Below are 23,499 nucleotides of genomic sequence, written 5' to 3'. Positions count from 1 at the left end.
TGGTAGTCATGTTCACCTTATTCCCTCCCTTAGGACTCTAGCCGCTCTAGCTTTTCCAAGCCCTGCCAGCTCTTCCATCATCCAAAGTTAGAGCACCCCTTACATCATCTCAGTTTGCGGCATGTCCACACGCACTTGCTCTCTGCAGTGTCCAGCTGCTAACTGACAGAACAAACAGGGGTTCCGCTTTGAGGAACAAGCCTGGTATCCATTGCTCAGCTGACTCTGTTCTACTAAGTGTATTAACTCTGACAAACTTACAGCGTGTGTTTCTCTTCCCCCTTGAGATGTCACAAGGATAAGGTCATCCTTGCAGGTTGTACAGTGCTGACTGGAACCTTTCAACATCACAGCTAAACATGTTTTAAATTGGGAGGGTGAGGGGGGAGAGAAAAGGGAAAATAAATTGCTCATTCCATAAATATGAAAAGGTGGGTTTGGTTTTATGCCTATGACTGATAGAGCAAAATTAGGATTATATAAAAAAGATAATGAAAACCTGTGGAGTGACCGATAGCATGGTGTACACAAAGAGGAGTGGATTTTCTGCCCACAAAAGAGGCCGCTCTGTTATACACAGTACGGTGTACACCATAATCAAAGTCTCTTGAAGTGGTGAAGGGTGTGTTTTGTGACTAATGCATTTCACTAGTGTGACAAGCCACTTTCATCATGCAGGTTGACTTTACTAGATAAGTAATTTAAAAAAAAATTAGTTTCCAGAGCATGTACCATTGCCCTTTTAAGGCTGTGTTTCTCTGCATGCAGAAACTGGTTGGGAATCAAAAATGCTGAAAAACCTAAAAACTCCACTTTGCTTCAAAACAGAAATTGTGTTCTCTCTAACCCATGGTCTTTGAGGTTTTTCCTCAGGAGCCAAAACGTGTGTCTCATGTGGTTGGTGTTTACAAAAAAGAAAATATAATTCCATATGGGGAACAGAAACTAGATTACACTGCAGGAAAAGAGCTTTAGTGCTGCATAGTTAAAGTTGATTCAGATGAAAAAATTAGATCAAGAGCTGTATACTGAGTTTAGGGAAAAACAGATTACCATTTGGCTCAGTTCTCACATTACAGCTGAGAGCCCAGTCCTGTAATTGTCACATGGTCCCAATTCTTCTCTCTCTCACTCACTCACACACACGCTCATTTATTCTTGATTTATACTGGTGGAAGTGAGCACAATCTGATCCTGTGTTTGGTAGGAGAGTGTTTGCAGGAGGCAAGCCCTTAGCAATTTATTCAGTTATAGTTAGTTATACAATGAAACATGTAAAAAAAAAACAAAATGTATACGCTGCTCCTGCCACCCTTTCTCTCTCTCTCTCTCTGCTTCTAACCACTAAGCAAATAACTTGTACTCATTGTTTACATTTACAATATTTATAACTAAGAGCTATATTTTGCCATGCTTACTTCCACTGTGATAGCACCTTACTCCAGAAGGGGTCCCATTGTTTTAAATGGGACTCATCACCTAGTAAGGTAAGCCTCTGTGCATGAGAGAGTGGCAGTGTAAGGCTTGTATGCAGAAAATGGTAACAGTAAGATAGTGAAGTCTGCCTATAGATGTGCAGGGCCCGATTCTCAGTCTGTTCCTGTGCAGAGCCCAAGAACAGGGTTGGAAACGGGGCAAAGTGGGCTTTAAGCTGCATTTTCCCTTTGCCAGTACTCTGATCCAGTATATTCAGGCTTGGGGTTGCTCCAGCTTGCTCTCTGCTTCGCAAAGGCCCAGATAGCCAGAATGGAACGCACCCCTCCCCTAGGCCATTTTGCTTTCCTTCTACTCTCCACCACTGACAACCTCCTATGCCAAGGGCTTGGAGTTGGGCTAACAAGGGCTGTTTGACACTAGCAGGGGAGCTCCCTTAAGTGGAAGGTTTTCCCCAGGGGGTATTTATTGCTTTTTAAGGACCCTTTATACCAAAAGGTATAGTAGAGATTGGCTCCACAATGTCTGGGTGTCTTGCCGGTCCATGCCCATAAGTGGCTACTAATCACCATATACAGTGTACAGTATTGCTGAGATAAGTGGGAAGAAAGCAACCAATCATTTTTAAAGTAGCCAAAAAGCTACTTTATTTTAAGGGGGAGGGAGGGAAACCATACCCAAATCAGCTCATTAACAGTAATTCAATATGTGCCATTGGTACTTTATGGGACTGAGAGTCTAAGCTGGTACACTGTTGTAAGTAACAACTTGCTCATTAAAAACTGATAGGAATGTTTTAATTAGTCCCATGGTCATGACAGAAAATTAAATCTTGCCTCCACTATCCAGCAGTTACACATGCAGTAAGGGTTAATTATCCGGTAGGAGGCAAACCTGGCAGATGTAGAATTCCACCCCTCAGGAAATGGATACAATATCATTTTTGATGGGCCGATCCTTCTTTAGTCCAAATAAGCCACTGATTTAATATGAAGTCAAGTGGTTTGAGCTTCCTCCTGGCTCCTGCTCCCTTGCATTGTGTCTGAGTTTTCTCAGCCAGGATGGTTTGATTTTTAAAATGCTTCAGCTGTACAATTCAAAGCCAAAAGTGGCATCTTATTGCCAGAAAAGGCAATCACAAATAAGAGCAACGGAACAAGAGAGAAGGCTCTGTGATTTGTAGGCTAAGAAGAGCAGAGGATTGTTAACCTCTAGAGCTTCAGGGGAACAGTGAAAGAGCAAAGCTTTATTCAGGTCTGGCCTTAAACACAAGCAAAGCAAGGGGATGGTTTGATCCCCATGCAAAGAGTAAAATATTGGCTATGCTATGAGTCCTAGAGAGTCCCAGAGCCCAGGTACCAGTGCAAATCTGAATGTCTACAGTGCAATTTTATAGCCCTGCAGCCCAAGCCCCCGTGAGCCCAAGTCAGCCGACACAAGCCAGCCACAGGTATTTTTATTGCAGTGTAGACACCCTAGGGGGCTGGATGTTGCACACACTGTGGGTCTGATCCTCTGGCATGCCCCAAAAGCACAGAGTGCAAGTCAAGTGATGTGCAAAGGTGGTTTAAAGCTCTCCATTGCACTGTCCTGATCCCCGTGCTGCTCTAACTTACAAAGGCCTGCAACAGACACAGGGCCAGAAATGCAGCCCAGGATCAGCACAGTATAGGGGTGTCCCAACCATATCCCCTTCTCTGTAGCCATGTCCCCTTCCCTCTGCTGCATTAGCCGCAGGGAGAGGGCAAGGCATATGTCAACTGTATGGAACTGCAGGATCATCCTTGTGCTCGAGTGATTTCTGCCAGGGGACAGTTTAAAATGGGTTTACGGCCTGAGTATACCCCCGGAGCAATGCAAAGCAGCCTGAGGACCTGGCCTGGTATATTCAGTGTCTAATGCATAATTCTGAGACTGTAGGCTCTTTGGGGCAAGAACTGTCAGTTACACTGTACAATACACAGTGGGGCCATGACTTGGTCAGCCATTAGGTGGTACTGCAATATAACAGAGCAGGCTACTGGATGTATTATTGTTAAACTATCTAATTAAGGATTCGTATTTACAGACTAAGGGCTTGTCTACACTTAAAACATTGCAGCGGCACCGCTGTAGTGCTTCAATGAAGTCACTACATATACCAACAGGAGGGGTTCTCCCATTGGTGTAGGTTCTCCGAGAGGCAGTAGCTAGGTCAATGGGAGAATTCTCCTGTCAACCTAGTACTGTCTACACCAGGGATTAGGCTGGTTTAACTGCGTTGCTGAGGGTGTGGATTTTTCACACCCCTGCTCGATGTAGTTACGACAACCTAATTTCCTAAAGTAGACCACGCCTCAGTCAACTTCCACCTTTGGATCAAAAGGAAAGTGGCAACAACACAGGGCCACAAGGGTGTAGGGTGCAAAGAATGGGGAAGACGATCCTCAGGGATTCAACAAAACCACTCATTTCCTCAACCATAGGCAACACTCGACACTATCACCCCTGCTGTACGTGTGTTTTACCTATGCCTACTTTGCAGCAGGGCTAAGTGTTAGTAATTATGACTAAACATCGCGTTTTGAAATTGCAAAAGTCCCATTATAAACAGCAGGTAGCTAACAACAGAAAAAATCCCCAATTTTGTCCAACCACTTTAAATTAATTGGGGGAAAAAAATGCAGATTTTTCACAAAATTGAACTTCTCCAAGTCTGCAGAAAGAGGGTAACTGACTAATTAGTAATTTCAGTCTTTCTTCTAAATACAACTTCCAACTCCTCAATATAACTTGCATACTAGGAGTCCTGGGTGTCTGACCCTTGCTATGTTTGCAATAATGAATTAATCTACAATGGCCCATATGTTATTACTTGTTTGCCGTTTATTCATTATTCATGAATTAGCCCACCTGAAAATGCATGCATTTTTTTTTCTAGAAGCAGCTACTTGTTTTCAATGTTTGTATGTGTAGCATTTTGCTTACAATGGGACATGCAGTACAGGAGTTGGAGTTTTCAAAAAGAAAATATTATTCATGCTGTAGACAAGATCTCGTCTAAAAAAAATATGAGGGTAAGACGGACAATGCAGGGCAACTTTCAAGATAAGACTAAACAGCAGTAAACCCTTGCCACCACAGTACACAGCATTTACCTGAGTGTGTGTACAGCACCTGGCCCAATCCTGATTGGGGCCTCTGAGCACTACCAAAATACAGATTATAGAAAATAATAAAACAGTACCCCTTTAAAACACCAATAAAGTATCATTCATCCATAGATCTTAAACCCCCTCATCAAGTCACTAATCACCTAAGCCTCAACAATATTCTTTGAAACTTTAGACCTACCCTATTTCTATCAAATCAAGCTCCGACTAATCAATTGTATTCCTTGCTCTCTGCTTTGTTTTTGACAACAGTGCCTTCTGGTAACAACTTACTCTAGCTCTAAGTAGGTATTTCAACTATTAGTTATGTCCCACAGTACATATTACATCACCTTTCTGAGAGACTTGTCTGAACAGTTTCCCTTCTCTTGCTTTATCCCTTTCATAATGTTCTTCACATTCCTCTTTCAATATTTGCTGTTTCTCTTTGTGATGGCATTCAGTCGAAGGTATTTAAGAAAAGGTTACATAGCAAAAGGGTTACTCTTGGAGCTGGTTTCCTCCACTCTCCGAGGGAGAAACGGTAGTGCACAGCTCTCATAAAAACTCAAGCAGTCGCTGTTGGTTTGGGGACAGGAGAGGTGCCAACATACAACAGAGTCTGTTGTTTTCCCTGAGAGAGCGACTAACTTAGTGAACAAAGAACAAAAATAGACTTCATATCCAGCATGGTCTGGCTGGGACTGGGAATACAAATACCTGTATTCTATTAGTAACCGTGCCACTTGGCTACTGTGCTCTTTGCTTGTCTAGCTACAAATATTAGGCCCAATACAATGGCCACTGAAGACAATGGTTAAGACTTTCAATGCACATTGAAGTGAATGGATCAGTCCCTTTCTGAGGTTTCATTAATTAATATTTTTGAAGTGCTTTCAGTAGCTCATTGGATGAAATGTCTGGTTCAAAGCCCTCTGAATTAAATGAGTCTTTCCATTCACTCCAATGCAGACTTTGAATCAGGCCCTGTAAGAGCCATGTATACAATAAACTTTTGGGGCAGAGGTTGAAGGAACTGGGTTTGAAGACGGGGTGGGAGGAGGGGAAGGAAGGAAAAGATTTCCCTTCTGACCTCCAGTGCTCAGATCCGTAAACTTGAAAAGCTTTAATGGGGGGGGAATTGTATGTCAGGTGATGGTTTTCCACAGACATGGGATAGTAGACTGGGATTATCCTTCCCAGAAGACCAGTAAAAAAAAGGCTGAGCAGGCAGTTTAAACTTTTTGATGAAAGACAAATGGCAGAAAAGTGAGCTGTGATCTAGCTGCCATGCAAAAAACTGCATATTTACATGCCAGCTCTAATGTGATTTCCTGATCCGAGTAGACTGTGTATTAGATTGATCTATATCTTACTGTGTAGATTTCCTGAGAATCAGACTTCATATTGCCAACTTCAAGATATCAAAAATCGTTTGGTTTTGTTGTGTTTTTTTTTAAAGATTGTGTTTTTTAGGTCAGTCTCGATTTTTTTTTTTTAACTCCTCCTGCCCATCCCCAGGTGTGTGCATGTGACAATTAGTGTTCCCCAGTCTCCCACATGTACTAGATAAGGTGATTTTGACACCTGCTCCAGGAGCTCATCCCCCACATCTGCCCGTCTCCTGCCCAGCAATTAATCCTGTCCTCCAGCCCCCCTCAGTTCAAACCCCAGCATCACCACCTCATCAGATCAGCTCCTACCCCATCAACCCCACTGCCCTCAATTCACCCTCCCAGCACTCACTCCATCTGCTCATAACCCAGTATCAATAGCGCCCTCTCACCCTCGTCAGCCCCCCACCCCACCCCTCGGCAGGCCACAGTTCAGCCCTCCAGCCTCCCCTCTACCCCTCTTAGGGCTCTTCACCCTCCCAGGACAGGGGGCTGGTCTCCCACTTCTGGCACTCCCACTGTAAGCTCCACAAGCAGGGGACGGGGAGGCTGACAGCGGGAGCCCCAGATGCCTGAGGCTGACAGCAATTTCTAAGTAAAATTAAGCCGCGCCTGAAAAAAAAAATCCAAATATTTGAGAGTTCTATCACAAGATCACTCAAGAGGCTTAATTTTACTTGGAATTTATTGAGAGGGACGTGATTTCTATCAGACTTTCCTCCTAAATAAGAGATCTTTCCATACTGGTCAGGGAAACCATTATAAACAAACCCTGCTAACACTGATAATCTGTGTGTTTTTAAAACACAACTGTGCTAGGGATCTGATCCAGAGCCCATAGAAGTCAATTGGAATCTCTCCATTAACATCTGTAGGCTCTGCATCAGGACCTATTTGCATTATCTGATTGATTAAATCTAAATAAGGATACGAGTCCATCACAGAGGTCATGGATTCTGTGATTTTTGGTGACCTCTGCAACTTCAGCCCTACATGGCGGGGCCCTGGCTGTCAGCCCCACAAGGTAGAGAGAGTCCCAGGTGGCAGAGTTCCAGCTGTCAGACACTCCCACCCAGGGAGGCGAGGCCCTAGCTGTTGGCCCTCCCCCATCTGGGCAGCAGGGCTTGGACTTACATGAACTATTGTTTATTGACAGCAATCCCTCTGACTTTTACTAAAAATAACCATGACAATATCTTAAGCTTTAAATATATTATAAAATAAATATGATCATCTTCTATTGCTTCATTATTTTCCATCCTCTAGGACCCCAAAACACTACAAATACAGCAAAATGCTGTACAGTAGATGCTAGATGCTTAACTTGTAAGGCTATGTTCAATAACTGAAGCATCCTATATACGGAATAAATTGCACACGACCAACATTCTCAATAAGTTTAGCCTAATACTTTTTATGTTAAAGATTAGGGCAGATAACTAAGTGGTAAAATACCAGACGTTAAAATGGCGAAACACTAATAATGTTGAATCAAAGCCTGGTGTACTATTGATGTTACACAACTAACTTAGTTAAAAGAACAGGAAATTATTAAAGCACATGGGAAATCTCCACTGATTATCCAGGTGGGACAAGTACCTCAAAGTATGCAACATCATAATGAATACTAGAAGTCAGTGCAAGCAGGGACTAGTCTAGTTTCACCAAAAGAGTATGATTAATGCTGGATGGTGTTTCTTTTAGAAGCCTTCTCTAGACTTAGAACTTCAAGGAAGTAAAGAATTATTGGGAGGTTCCATTTTCACATTTACTGTAAGAATCAGGGTGGTCAGAGGTTTCACTGATCGTCTCCGCTAGTGTCCTGGACCACTTCAGATGTCCTGAGGATCCTCTGGATCTTTGTATACTTCCATGTGCCCCGGAATCCCCTTCTGCACCCGAAGAGATAATCAGTGGGGAACTGCACAAGGCTGCAGAGTTTTTTCCACTTAGCTCTTTCCCCACCCCTCACCCCCACCCCACAAGTTTCTGAAGCAGGAGGGAGTGGTTTGGTTCCCCCCCCCCCTTTTTTTCATTTCACTTTTTTTTGGGATTACCTATCACCATGACAGCTAGGCAGCCTAGATTAACAAACTCCTCCCCATCCATTCCCTTGGGCCAATTACTTATGCCCTAACAAGAATGGCTTAAACAACATAAATAAGACTAACTGGACAAAAATCTGGGAAGGAGGAGTTTGGGCCACTTTTAGAAAGAAAATGCAGAGGGCAGACGAGTCAAGGGGCAGAAAGGAGAAGAGAGATTTTATTCTTCGTCTCTTCCTGTTATGTCTTTCCCTTTTTTCCAAACCTCTTTGCAATTCTTGAGCTACGGTCACTACACATAATTTGACAAAACCTAGGCTCTTCCAAGTTACGATGAATTAATGCTTCCTACCAGGGCATTACAAGCTTTCTAAGGTATGGACAACTGAAAGGTTAGCAGTGGTAGTAACGCAATAACAAAGAATTAGAAAATACCCTCTGTCCACCCACACACAGCAATGGAAAATAAAACTTGTTATAGCTGAGATCTCAGAGTACAGTGCCTGTGAAAACTGCAACTTCTAGTAAAAGCCTATGTTGTTTGCATTTCCTTTTGTTACATTTGATTGCTAGGTATTTATTAAACAAAGCACTCTCTTAAAGTTGCAATGTTTATACTTAACATTAATAAAATCTCAAGACACGATTGCTTCAAAAATCCATTGCCTGAGGTCAAAGCCTAGGAAATGGAAAATGTAATTTCAGAAAAAGATGAGAGCAAGTGCTGAGGCGTGAATTTTTAATCACAGGTTAGTACAACTGACTAACACTTATGTAAGATAATTGTTTTGCTATTTAGACCTGATATTTGTATTTCTGGAACTAAAGTTCAAAACGAAGCTATGTTTCCACTTTCTCTAAAAATCACAGGGGCTGTTGGATTCTGGAAGAAAATAATTTATTTTATTTTATTTTTTAAAAAGCAGGGAAATAATGCTGCGTGACAGGTACAAATGGAGATTGCAATAGTTAAAGGATCTGTCCCGTCTAGAACCATATGAACCTTTGAGTTCCGTCTAGCGTTTACTTACATTACAAAAGAATTGCAGCACACTGGTACTATCACCTTTATTTGTATTGAAATCCATGTAACATACGTACAGTATTCCAACAGATCAGGTTTGTTTCACGATGTGTCAGCACAGGATTACGTGTAGCTGTGACTCAACGTTGCCATTTCGGTTGCACCATCACGATGAAGCAAACGTAAATATAAGATCAGGATGTTGCACTCATCTTTTCCCCTTTCCCACCCTACCCCCTTTATTGTTATGTAAGCAGTGTCAGGATGAGCTCCACCCTGACATCTGGTGGTGAGGTGTGGCAAGTTGTGGAAAAGAACTTCAGGGGCCGATCTCATTTGCATAGGCACACCCACCACGCCTAGAATGAGACCATAGCTGCCCAAATGGTCACTTTGGCTGCTGTGGGATCCCCAGTGTCTCTGTTATTGGGGCAGGAAGAATAAATTGTTATTACCCTGATTATGGGAACTGTGCTTGGAACTGTACGTGGCCTTTTGTTATGATGGAGGGATTCACCATCAACTAAGTAGCACTCGCTAGGCAAGGGTCATGGGTTCCAAAACTGTGTGAATGGAGAGAGGCTGGGGACAAGTAGTAGTACTTGGTGGCATGGGCCCCTTGGTGAGGGCCTTACATGCTGATTGCACTTCCTCCTCTCTCCACTGTGGAATATCAGAGCTAATTTTGATTTCATTAGAAGTCTAGTTATAGGCTGCTGAGCTCACTTTGGGCTGACAGTGCACCAGCACTGGGGCTCCCCTACTATAAGCTGAATTCACCTAAGAGCTGAAATCACTGAGTGTTGTGTTAAGTAGTGGGGGAGCCTGAAGATATATTGTGGAGCAGTTTGCGGGACGGCTGGTGAAGCAGTTCGACGCGGAGCAGTGTGTGGATGGCAGGAGCTGCTTGTGGGCCGTGGAGCTGAGTTCGTGGGGCAGCTGAGCGAAGGAGTTTGTGGGGCGGCTGGCGGAGCGGAGCGCAGCTGAGCGAGGGAGTTTGTGGGGCGGCTGGCGGAGCGGAGCGCAGCTGAGCGAGGGAGTTTGTGGGGCGGCTGGCGGAGCGGAGCGCAGCTGAGCGAGGGAGTTTGTGGGGCGGCTGGCGGAGCGGAGCGCAGCTGAGCGAGGGAGTTTGTGGGGCGGCTGGCGGAGCGGAGCGCAGCTGAGCGAGGGAGTTCGTGGGGCGGCTGGCGGAGCGGAGCGCAGCTGAGCGAAGGAGTTCGTGGGGCGGCTGGCGGAGCGCCGCTATGGAGCTATGGGGCGGTCAGCTTCAGATCACGTAAGGTGCCTCTTACCCCCGTCCCATTTCCACCCAGGTTGGGAGGTAAAGCTCCGCCGATAAACTTTCGAACTCTGGGGCTGCCCTGACCAGGGACAGAGACTTTTGGGGCATTGGACTTTTGGGACTTTGGGTGATTTGGGGTTGCTGGACTCAAGAACCAAAGGGAAAAGGGCATGCCCCAATTTGCCTGGGGTGGGGTTGTTTTTGCTCATGGGTTGTGTTATGAATCCTGTTGGTGGTGTTTCCCCAACATAATGCCACATTGTTTCTCTCTGTTATTAAAAGACTTTTGCTACACTCAGACTATGTGCTTGCGAGAGGGGAAGTATTGCCTCTTGGAGGCGCCCAGCGGGGGTGGTATATATTTTTCCCAGGTCACTGGGTGGGGGCTCGAGCCGGTTTGCATTGTGTTATTGGAATGGAACCCCTAGATATTGAACCCGGCCCTTGTTGCTGCCAACTCTGACGGGCAGAAGGGTTACAGTTATGAGGTTGAGGAAAGCATTGTTTGTGTATCTCTTTTTGGAAAGGTATAGGGCATAAAGGCCATTTTCTTTCCCTTGTGGGAGGGGCAATTGGTTCGTGTGGGTTCCCACATCACCACTCCAATTACTCAGCGCAGCTTTCTGTGTGTTGGCAAATTCAGGGAGCGTGCAATTCGTGGACAGCAGGAACAGCCCAGTGGCTGGGGCACTGGTCTAAGACTTGAGAGACTAGGGTTCAATTTCCTGCCCTGTAACAGACTTCCTGTGTGGTCTTGGGCAAGTCACTCATGCCTCAGTGCCCAATCTGTAAAATGGGGATAATACTTTCCAACCTCACCAGGGTGTCGTGCAGTGGTGAGCTGGAGCCGGTTCGCGCGAACCAGTTGTTAACCCGCTTCCCTGCAGGGGGCGCTGAGGCTTTGATGGGCTCCGGCTGGGAAGTGATGTAATTCCTCCTCCAGCCGCCAGGGATGCTGCGCTGAGGGAGCCATGTGGACTGCCGCCTGGCCCTGGGCACGAGCCCTGTTGTTGCTGCTGCTCCCCTAACCCCTGGCCCTGGGTTCCCGATGCTGCCTGGTGGGTCCCTGGCTGCTCTGCTGGGCCTGGGCTGTGTCCTGCTGCTCTGAGCCGCTCTCCCCATGAGCACCCACCACCCGGCCCACAGCCCCTGCCCTGCCCGCAGCCAGCCCCTGCCACACGCACCCCCGCACTCCCTGCCGCACGCACCCCCTGTACCCCTGCCCGCAGCCAGCCCCTGCCGCATGCACCCCCTGCCCTGCCCGCAGCCAGCCCCACACCCCCTTGCCTCGAGCTAGCCCCGCTCCACACCCCTGTCTGCAGCTGGCCCAACGTCCACTGGTGCCCTGCAGTTCCCAGGGCAGTAACCCTGCACACCTGCTTCAATGAGGGGGGCAGGGAGCAGCTGGGACTCACACATGTGCACACCCTAGGGTGACCAGACTGCAAGTGTGAAAAATCAGGATGGGGGTGAGGGGTAATAGGAGCCTATATAAGAAAAAGACCCTAAAATTAAGACTGTCCCAATAAAATCGGGACATCTGGTCACCCTAGCACACCCCCAGGGAGTGGCAGGGACCCACACATGTGCAACAGAGCTCATTTCTAGTTCAGGCCCATCTTTTTAAAAAAAAAACTTTAGGCAGGGTTAACATACATCCGTATTGTCCCAGACAGGTCAGGCTTTTTGGTTTTTAAATTGCCGTCCGGGAGGAATTTTTAAAATTTAAAAATTCCTCCTGGGAAAAATAGGGATGTATGGTAACCCTGTTGATACAAAAAATACATACTGATCCCTTAAATCACAATTTTTCATAGGGAACTGGTTGTTAAGATTTTGGCAGCTCATCACTGGTGTCGTGAGGATAACCACATTAAAGGTGGGGTGTTGCTCAGGTACTATAGTGATATATCTTAGACAGACATTCCTGTGAGCTGTGCTCTTCTCATTCTGAGACTTAAGCACCAGTCAGACCTGCAGAATTTCCAGAGGTCCAGACAAGCCAGCTCTTTGCTGGGTTGTGTATCACCGCATGTGAGGGCAGACAGGCAATGTGACCAATTTTTTTTACCCGCTCCTGTGTATTAGGCGTTTATTAAATCCACCACCTTTAAATAGCAGAAATGCGTGGTGACCGTACCACTTGGCATCCTCCACCAGATGCTTCCTATGAGTTTGGTGCTGCCCTTCAAACCATGGAAGCAGGTATAGGCTTTTTAAAAAAAAAAAAAAAAAATTCACCTATTTGTTAGCCAATTTTACCTCCATTGTGTCGGAGCAGGGCTGAGGGTCCTTGTTTAGTCTATCTGGCCCCTGAATGTTATTGCTGCTCTTAGGAAATACAGCTGTCAGTAGGTTTTCCTGGTTGCAAATATATGTTCATTAAGGACCGAAAATATTTAATTAAATTTTAATTCATAAAGTGAATACTACGAAGTTAATTATAGCTTTTTAGAGGCAGTGTATGGGATTTGGAGAGATTACCTTCTAGTGTTTAGCACAAAGTGCTGTCTCTTCCGCAAAGCTCTAATTAGCTGGCTTTTTTTTTTTTTAATAGCCAGTTTCCAAATGATTGCTCAGTAGCTCCCACTTTGTTCTTCATCAGCAGTTTCCCTAGCACAGCTGCTTCACAACAGGAATATCCCTCCAGTTTGCACTGCAGGGACCAGACAGATTATTTATTACAAAAGGTGCAAGCTAATGGAAGAGCAAAATGCAGGCCAGCCTAGTTCAACACCTGCAATTGTCTCAAGAGAGGCTACTTCTAAATAAATAAATTAAAGGAAACAAACCAGAAGCATGAAAAAGAATAGACCCTTTGCAGATACGGGCAAGCAGCTACTCCAAGAGCACAATTCTCTTCTGAAATCTGCAGTGGTCGTCTCCAGTTGTCTAGTCTGCTTTCCATACGTATGTCAAACTCCAACTGTCATCAATGGAAGATGAGAGCACATGTGAAGAAAGCAGCATTTTGGAGCGGAGATCTATTGTGTGACTCTGAAGAATTTTTCCTCTAATCCTTTAGTTGTCTTCAACCCACACTTTTTTTCTTTTCTTTTTTAAAAGGTTAAAAATTTGACCTATCCTTCGATTGCCTATACTTTAAATCTGGCTACTTTCCAGTAATGTGCTGGATGCCTCAAAGAACAAGGGTAAGAAGGTCTGTTCAGCACATCATTAAAGCAAGGGCACATTTCCTACCCTAGGAAAGATCTCTGTAAACATATGGAGTAGCTTTTACTTAGACACCGACTTCACGCTGTGTTGGTGATATCACATGCTCCAGGAAAACTCACTGCACACTGGAACCAGACTACTGAAGTCTGTTTTGCTCCCCATATTTTCAACGTTATGCTACCGAATGAGTTAACAGCAAGTTAACACTGTTGGTTATTAGTGGGTAAAATTTTTCAAAGTGCAATAGGTGCTTAGATGCATAAATCCTATTGACTTTCAGTGACAGCCAGCTACTAAATGCCAAAGCCACTTTGGAAAATTTTTACCACTGCCTCTTAACATAGCAACTGCTTTGCTGCCCATGTGATGCTTACCCAGCTGGTGGATCTCTTAATCCAGGTGGAGTGCTATCCATATCACAAAGAGCCACCACAACTGTTGGAATCTCAGTTGAGAGGCCCCAACAATGAACAGATAGACACAGAGATACTTTACATGGCTATAAATAGTCCCCAGACTAGGTAAGAGGCATGTTGCCCAGGTAACGTGGGATAGCAGGCATTGTCACCCCCCCGGCGGGGAATAGTTCTGCAGTTAAATGGAAGCCTCCCACCCAAAGCTGTAGATCTTTCATGAGGACTAAACTTACTTGCGTGCAAAACGCACCCTGCCTTACGACTCTTGGTTCAGCAGGGCACATGATGTTCCACCATACTGTATGCTGGTGACTTCAAGTGGAGTGGGACCTGGTGAAGTGTGAAGTTAAGACTAAGCCAAGGGCTGGGTAAGTTAGCAGCGTGCTATATGCCTCTTTCACTCTGGTTATTGGAGGGATTCAACACATTACTGGACTTTTCAAATCCTACATTGTTAAAGGATCCTTCATCTAACTCTGCATGTTTGGGGGCCCATGAATGTGCGTGTATAAAAATGACTGATTTTTTTCCTAGCACTGAACAATGGTTTTAAGCTGCACTTATTCTGACTCCTATGTAGTAACACAGTGTCTGTGCACAATGGGCCATATCTTGATGGCCTTATTCACATTCATTCAGTCCAGTGGTCTATTTGTGGGGCTAAGAATAGCAGCATGTGTGCCTCCCTATGAGAGTGGGTGATACAAAAGCACTGCTATGTTTGTAAAGGACCAAAGCCTCACCCTTCTCTTGTCTTGTGCAGTTCTTGAAATACAAATGTTATCTGATAATAGTTTTTCTGAAAATTTGATCAATTCCAAGTGCGTGCATGACAAGAGCAAATAAAAAATAAACCTAAGAAGTGTTCCGTAATCCCTTATAACTTGTAAAGAGCCCCCAACACCTCTTGGGAAACCATTCTATTTCAAAAACTTTGCTTATGTTCTCTCATAGTTCCCCTGCCTTGTTTAATTAAAATACTAAATGAAACTTGTGTTAGAAAAAACAGAAACTTGGTTCCTTAGGGATTCAGATCCAGTGGCTTATTCCTTTCATGAAACCTAAATCGCGTCCATTGCATCACAGCCATCACCACAACACCTAATGGTGGATTGTAACCGCGAATAGGGAAACAAAGATTCTGCTTTCAGGAGCATCAAAAGGGAAATACCAACAGTGATCTAGGTAGGTGCAGAACTGTCTTTAGGAATACACATATTTACCTGAGACAGCAGTCTCTGAAGATGAAATGTTGATGTTCAACTGCAGAAAGAAATCCGCAGATTTCTGTGGCAATAGGAACTCTTCAAGTTCCAGTACTTTGGTGCCACCTAGTGAAGAGATTTTAAAATATTATTCGTGTCCATCAATTTTATCTCTTTTAAAAGCAATAAATGAAATACTTCAAATCAATGTAAATCCAAATGAAGATCGCCATCTCTCTCTTGTTTTAAACAGCCATGAGTATATCATAAATAAAAATTAAATATTCATAGGATAATACTCTCTCACCAGGTTAGTGAAAGCAAAAAATATAAACTTTCTTAACTGTAAAACAGACTTGGGAATTCGGCACAACTAGGCACTAATCTTTCCTTCTATTAAAAGAAACATGCGCTATTTTAAAAAATTGCTTGTCCATGGGCATTTCCCCTTCACTAGAATACCTCCAAAGTAATGGGACACAAAATCTTAAAGCTCTCCAGGTTCTTGAGCAGGGGAAAGCTTCGTTATAACCAGTGGAGATCTCTCCAAGGACCAAAGCATATTAAGCACTTAAATAAGCACTATTTTGTTCTGAGTCCAACTGGTCTTGCTGTCAGATAAACTTAATATCCATATATTAATACACATAGCTTGCACGCTTGCCATTTATGTCAAGCCTAACACAGCAGTAGGATTTTCAGAGGGATTTGTTCCCTTTAAAATTTAATCCAAGCCACCAACTGCAGAGTGTGGTTTTACCATGGACATTGCTGAAAAATAATGTAAGGTGAGATAAAATATCTAATCCTGAAAGAATCCCAAAGCCTTCTGTATTACATAATTATACTATCCTATAGATCACACTTACATATCGAGCTATATGGAGACTTGCTAATATAATGTAAAAGATGCACAGTGGGAGCGATTCACTGTCTGGTCAATGGAGGATTGCACTGAACAAGCCCTTAAAGAACTGGCCAGCAGAAAGAGCACATTACTGACCTTATTACAAACTGTTTCAGTAGGGCCGAGAGCAGGCAAGCCAAATTGCATGGGATCCAAGGAAGTGTTTAAGGAGCAAAAGTAGAGCCACCAGGTCTAGACATTGCTAAAGATGCTTGAAGGCAAAGGGTGGGGGGAGGGGGATGGGATGAGGCAGTGAATGGATTTGTTGAAGACTGCAGAGAAGGGCTAGATGAAAGAAGCTGACTGTCAGAGGCAAGGAAGGGACAAAAGAAGAAGCAAGAGGTTGACAGACCGGAGAAGGTAGGGCTGAGTGATTACTCAAAGTAATACTGGCTTTTTTGCATCACAGTGGAATTATGGAGGGGAAATGGTAGCATTACTGGACTGTACATGGAGAATACACCATTGTACATTGTGGCATCTTGATTAGAGTGGGAAGTTGGGATGAGGAGGGTCAGACTTGCTTTGATTGTAAGCTCTTTGAGGTAGGGACTGCCATTTCTTATGTGTTTGTACAACACTGAATACAATGGGGTTGGGGCCTTTAGGTGCTACTGCCACATAAATGTAAAATACTAATAAAAATGAAAGACACTAAAATCACTGGCCTGATGGTCTGTGGGCCGTATGCAGTCGGTGGGTGATAGTCTATGGTCCACACAGAAATATATGTGGTGTGGAGCAGACGGCAGTCAGTGTTTCCAGTTTATAGGCAGAGGTAGGGCAGGGACATGAGGTCAGACTTAAGGTTTTGTTAATGGGCAGTGTGATCACTTGCATGTTTATTTCAGCAACTCTGTGAGGTAATTTGAATACAGATTTAACTGCCATTAACTGCTCATTTTCAATTACTGTTTAAGCTGCAACAACCCTTAGCACACACACAAATAGCAACTTGATCAATTTTTAAAATAATCTTGCCTGTGATATTACTGTGTGTTCTGATTATACAACTCGGTGACCTGTCCAAATCATGAGTCATATTGGGCCAAGTCCACTCCAGTGGAGCTCCACCTACTGACATGAGCTACTTGCATATAGCCCAATATCTGTAATACCGCTTTTCCACGCAATCAATTAAATTTAGTTTTTTTACTATATGGTCTTCTTGAAATCAATAACCTACTATCCTACTCGCTAAAATGGTATAACTAAAAATATATTTAAACTGCAAATAGCAGCTCACTCAAATCAAAGCCATTCTTACTGCTCTCAGAATAGTATTCATACAACTGTACATGAAAGATGCTAAAAGTGTATCTTAAGTAAATTGCAATTGTCCAATTCTCCGAGTCCTGAAAAGAGCAATTAATATGGATTCTCCTTTGCAGAACTGCTACCATTCTATGAATAATAAAAATAGGGTTAGTAATGTACATATCCCCTTTTTGGCTACATCATCACTTTAAAAAGTGTTTCTTCTCCTAAGAAAATGAATTTAAAAGCCTTCAATGTTAATATATTTACTTAAAAAGCACCCTTTGTTCCTAAGAAAATGTTTAATGTATTTTGATCCAAAGGCAGAGCATTTTCATTAGTGTTCCCACTGTTTTTACATTTGTCCTTTCATGTCCATGCATTAAGGCTCTGTTTAAAACCTGTCTATACCCCTAATCTGCCTGGAGAGCTTTTTCTGGATATTCAAAGCTACACTCAAGCCTATAACAAAAGGGGGAGGGACACAAGACAGAGAGAAGTGTTACGCATAAAGTTCAACACAGCCTTCTCACATAAACACACACAAGACTCTAAACTACAAGGCATGGCATTTCCACAGCAAGCAATTTCTCTAGACAACTGATTTATTAGGGCCTGTAAAAGCACCTTGAATCTGAGGTCCAGATGCATTCATTCAGGTCTATCATTGCTGCAATCTATCCATGATAGAATAAAAAATGCTCTGACTCTCTGATGTGGGTGTGATGGAGACCTGCTAAAGGGCCCAGTGATGCTATCTAAGGCTTAGGTGACAAGTGCATAAACCAGATTACCAGATCCTTCAATTCAGAATCTTTGCACTTGCTTCTATATCTGCTGTGGAGCAACTACTGGCTTAACAACAACAGGTGAAATCCTGGCCCCACAGATGTCAATGGCAAAACTCCCATCAGCATGAATAGGGTCAGGATTCCAAACAAAACTAAGAGCATAACAAACTTTAAGAAATTCCCTGGCCACCTTGAGCTACACACTTGCCCACTCAATGCAATACTATAGTGAGCAGTAGAGTTGTGACAACAGGGATAGAATTTCCTGCTACCAAAGCACTGTCCCCTACCCCAGTCTCCCTTAGCTGACAGAAGTATAGGCCCCATCAGATGAGGATGAGCAGGAACTGAGTGGGACACTGTTTTCCCACCTCGTAAAAATTTGAGATCCCCCCCCAAAAAAATTCCCATCCTGAATCAAATTCATGAAAATTTGAGGGGAAAAAAAGTAAAAAAACAAAAAAACAAAAACAGTTCAGTCAAACATTTTTTGGTTTGAATTTTGACCAATTTTTTTATTCCAATAAATTTAAAAAGTCATTTTGAACTGGAATTTGTCATTTTGACATGTCAACTTGGTTTTTTTTTTTTTTTATGTGTGGGGTTTTTTGGGTTGGTGTGTTTTTTTGTTTTGGTTTTGGCACCACCCCAGCCCCCCCCCCCAAAAAAAATTTCTGGTCAAGATGTTCTCGAAAAGTTTTGGTTTAAACAAACCAGCATTTTTCAACAAAAAGCCATTTTGGCAAAAAATTCCCAACCAGCTCTAGTTTTGACCCACCTGATATAGCGCAGTTTTGGAGGAAAGGATTAGAGGACATGGAAATCTAGGACCAAATTCTCTGCTGGAATAAATGGGCACAAGTCAACTGACTTAAATAGTTTTGCCCACTTGTCATAGCAGAGAATTTTGCCAGACCAGCCTGGACAAATGCATGGATAATATTTCACTCTGAAGGACACATGACAAAGAAACGGTAAATAAATAAAATCACTGATTTTGTCAAAAATATTAGAGATGGAGTGAAACACAAAGTGGCACTGCAGAATGCCTAGAGGCCTAAACAGGTGTTCAACACTGAATAAGTTATTTCTTTTCAAATATACTGTAAATTACACAGGTTGCCATTTCATGCCAAATACAAACTTATAACAGAGTGAGTAAATCCATTTCATAATACTGGATACAAACCCTCAAACTAGTCAGCCTAGGCCTGCATTAGTCTCTGGAGTTGTAGTTTCTCCTCTACACAATCATGTTAAAAGGAGCTAATGCTTAATTATGTGCATACACAGAAGGATAAGTACCACTGAGTCTAGATTTCCTGAGCATTTAATTCAAGTAGTCTTTTAAAACTGACTTAGGGGTTGTAAACGTATACTCCCCCTTGCTGCACACACTTATTAATAATGGGAATTGTACTGGAAGGGAAAAATATGCTCTAGCCCCACTTTGGCCAAATGTAGATTATTTCAGGTGCACGCTTTTTACATGTGTGTTATATACACCAATCAATACCTTCCAAATTATATTTTGCTGGAAAAACTTTCCCCACAGCCTTATCAGAATGTATTAGATCAACTGTATCATGTAATTATAAAAAATGAATAAGTTAGGTGGTCTTATTCCATATTAATCCCATCAATGTTCTATTTATTCAGTGCGTTCTACCCTGCCCTGTCCTTTCTGGTGTTGCAAGGTGGAGACATTATTGTCCATTTCTCACCCCCTCCTCCCCTCAAAAAAAAACACATACCGGAATGTCAGGTAGTGGCTTAAGCCTGGGAATTGGGAGGTCTGAAGTCTAGTCACTTATTTTCCCAGTCTATAAAATAGGAATACTACTCTTTCACAGGGGGGTTTTGAGACTTAGTTAACATCTTTAAAGTGGTTTGAAGCACCCAGCTGGAAAGGGCACTAGAAGTGCAAAAAGAAAAGGAGGACTTGTGGCACCTTAGAGACTAACCAATTTATTTGAGCATAAGCTTTCATGAGCTACAGCTCACTTCATTGGATGCATAAAAGTGGAAAATGAAGGGAGGATGTTTTTATACACACAGACCATGAAAAAATAGGTGTTTATCACTTCAAACCACTAACCCAGGAACCTATCCTTGCAACAAAGCCCGTTGCCAACTGTGCCCACATATCTATTCAGGGGATACCATCACAGGGCCTAATAACATCAGCCACACTATCAGAGGCTCGTTCACCTGCACATCTACCAATGTGATATGCCATCATGTGCAAGCAATGCCCCTCTGCCATGTACATTGGTCAAACTGGACAGTCTCTACGTAAAAGAATAAATGGACACAAATCAGATGTCAAGAATTATAACATTCATAAACCAGTTGGAGAACACTTCAATCTCTGTGGTCACGCGATTACGGACATGAAAGTTGTGATATTACAACAGAAAAACTTCAAAACCAGAGTCCAGGGAGAGACTGCTGAATTGGAATTCATTTGCAAATTGGATACAATTAACTTAGGTTACCTTGCATAATGACTTAGCCACTCCCAGTCTCTATTCAAGCCTGTTTCCCCTTGTTTTTTCCTATTTCCCCCCCCCCTCCTTGTTGTTCCTCAGACGTTCTTGTTAAACCCTGGATTTGTGCTGGAAATGGCCCACCTTGATTATCATACACATTGTAAGGAGAATGATCACTTTAGATAAGATATTCCCAGCAGGAGAGTGGGGTGGGGGGAGAAAACCTTTTGAAGTGATAAACACCCATTTTTTCATGGTCTGTGTGTATAAAAACATCCTCACTGCATTTTCCACTTTTATGCATCCGATGAAGTGAGCTGTAGCTCACGAAAGCTTATGCTCAAATAAATTGGTTAGTCTCTAAAGTGCCACAAGTACTCCTTTTCTTTTTGCTAATACAGACTAACACGGCTGCTACTCTGAAACCTGTCATTATAGAAGTGCAAAGTATTACTTATGATGGAACTAGCTCTGTCCTTGCATGACATTTAGGGAGGGTTGAACGTCTTCAGAAGGTAACTTTGTGCAACAGCTTTAAAATGTTTTAAAACTCCTACCATTTCAGAACCTTATTACCAAGGACACTACAAAGAGAGAATGTGTCCTAGTGGTTTTCCCAGGACTGGATTAAAGTACCATCAAGAATAACCGGAACCTGTACTTTAGTAAAGTTTGCTTGATCAGACAGAGCTTTTTACCTTTTAGATTTCAGTCTAGGTTTGTTTCTCCTTTTTAATGGTGTCATCATTAAGTGGCTATTAGGAAGTTGCCTCACGTTTATGATAGAAGTACAGTATGCAGTAATCATAGGAGGCTATTGTTCAAAACACAACCATATACAAACACTTCCCTTGGGCTGTAACTCAGAAGAATGTATTTATTAGCAAACTTTTTTTTTTTAAAAGCTTTGAATCAAGACAGGTCTTTTCAGTGCTAGACCCACTTTACAAACCATAAATTCTCCAGTGTGCTGATGTGAGACTCTGCTTCAGTAATAAAATTGTTCGTTCAACTAAAAAATTTCACCCGATCAACCTCCACTGCTGGTTAATCAGAAATCAAAATGAAATAGCTATAAAATGATGCGTGCGTTTCTCTTAAACTATATGTCGGATGTCGAATAAAAGCATCAAGACCTGTTTCCAAATCTACCCTCTTCTTAATTAGGGAACCTGGCCCACTCAGTGTCTGGCTACTCTGCAAAATTGGGTAGTTGAGTACAGCACACATCATAGCAGTTAGCCATGTGGTATCTTTGTGGTGTTTTCCCACATCTCCCTAATTCTCAAGGCAGAAAAACAAACAATGTGAGCTCTGTACAAAACCAGAACAAGACATTCAGTTTCAGTGATCCACCATTACAGTTAGCCTCCAGCCCATTATAAGGCCTCACTCTACATTTATTAAGCAGGAAATGTGTGAAACAGAAAAATGGATAAAATACTGTCAGCTATTCTTGTAAAGGAATTTTCATCATATAGGGGAAGACAACAGGTTATTTCATCCTCTGAAATGCTAGTTTTTGACGCTTTCTTTACATTATAACGAATCTTTCAGTTCTTATCTCCTCTTGTGCTTTCTCTAATAAAAAAACCAAACAGGCTACTGAGAGAGTTGGGTTTACATCTGTAACTAAATGGGACATATAAGCTTTCTCTTCTAATACACTTATTGCTTGCCCCCTCAAGAAAAGTCACCTCTGTAAACGAGACTGTATTGCAGAACAGTTTAAAAACTATTTTAATGCATAGTAAAACAGCTGTCTGCCAAAGATTTCTTAATGTAAAGCCACCTTGTAATTCTCTCACACACACACACTCACACTCTAGAGGTAGGAAAAACGGACAATACCATCTGATCCCCCTGATTATATACTTCATGTTATCAGTACCAGCTTATTCTCCTGATGATATACTACATATTAAGGTGTTCTTCTATACTGTCCCACCTGTACATGTTCCTTCCCTCCCACTCCACTTAAGAGATTGATGTCTACACTAGAGCTTTTGGTTGGGTGCCTATAATTTCTATATAGGCACTCAGAGGGATTTGTTCATATAGTCATGGCTCAGCAGAGGCTGAGCCTATGAAGAATCGCAACCAAGACAAATGTTTGTCTCCTAGACCAAAGATTTGTTGAGTATCTACACTACAATTTATAGACATATTACTTAGCTCGAGCTAGTTGATTGGCAATTAACTTTAGTTATAGCATCTGGCTAAATAAAATACACACACATAGTGGGTACAATCTTCACTGCAGCTGGGAGCATGCTTCCTGCCTTGAGTAGACACAAACACAAATTTTACTCTGCTCGAACTCGAGTGCTAAAAGCTACATACTCAGGCTGCTAGCCTGAGCCACCACCCATGCTACTCCCAGCAACACTGCCATTTTTTTAGAGTGCTAACTCCAATAGAGCTAGTGTGTGTTTGTCTACTCAAGCTGGGAAGCCGCTTCCAACTGCAGTGTAGACATACTGACACACACCTAAAGCTGCTAACTAACAAAGTTATTGCAGTGGTCTGTTTCTTCAGCAATTCCAGATGAGTTGCTTCCACTGGCTTACGGAATAAATAAATCTTTACCTTTTGTTATTGAGAAGTATATTCCTACAGATAGGAAGGGCGGGGAAGTTCATTTTGTTTTGGGTTTGGTTTTTTTGTTGTTTTGTTTTAACATTATGGTGAAAGGGAATTTAAGCTTGTGTTTAGTCATTTCAACATGACAAAAAAATTGTGTGCAGTGTGATCTTTTGGCTTTCCGGCAAAAAGAGACAGAAGTAGGAAGTCTCTCTGAACTAATGGAAAAGATTAACCCTTTACTGATATCCTGACTAGGACAAGTTCTACATTGTTACAGGTCTGTAAACCCCCCCTCTTCCCCCTCCCTCCTGCTGTTTTAATGGAGTTGGAAGTAGTTAAGACCAGATTTTGGCCCAGT

At 42.8% G+C, this 23,499-nt stretch overlaps 1 protein-coding gene across 4 annotated transcripts in view; it reads right to left on the bottom strand.

Annotated features, from left to right (window-relative positions):
- COA1 (cytochrome c oxidase assembly factor 1) overlaps nucleotides 1-23,499 on the bottom strand; it is a 67,927-nt gene that overhangs the window by 24,349 nt on the left and 20,079 nt on the right. For 2 of the 4 annotated variants that reach the window (XM_084619090.1, XM_084619089.1), the window contains exon 2: nucleotides 15,127-15,234. The exons of 1 other annotated variant lie outside the window; for it this stretch is intronic. The gene's annotated coding sequence lies outside the window, so the exon portion shown is untranslated. Of the gene's footprint in view, nucleotides 1-13,102; nucleotides 13,237-15,126; nucleotides 15,235-23,499 lie in introns of all 4 variants that reach the window. One more of the 4 variants, XM_084619091.1, reaches the window with a different exon arrangement.

The sequence above is a fragment of the Lepidochelys olivacea genome (genome assembly GCF_965140295.1).
Source record: "Lepidochelys olivacea isolate rLepOli2 genome assembly, chromosome: 2".
NCBI lineage: Eukaryota > Metazoa > Chordata > Testudines > Cheloniidae > Lepidochelys > Lepidochelys olivacea.
The sequence above is the reverse complement of the archived record's forward strand: the minus strand, read 5'-3'. Positions and strand labels throughout refer to the sequence as shown.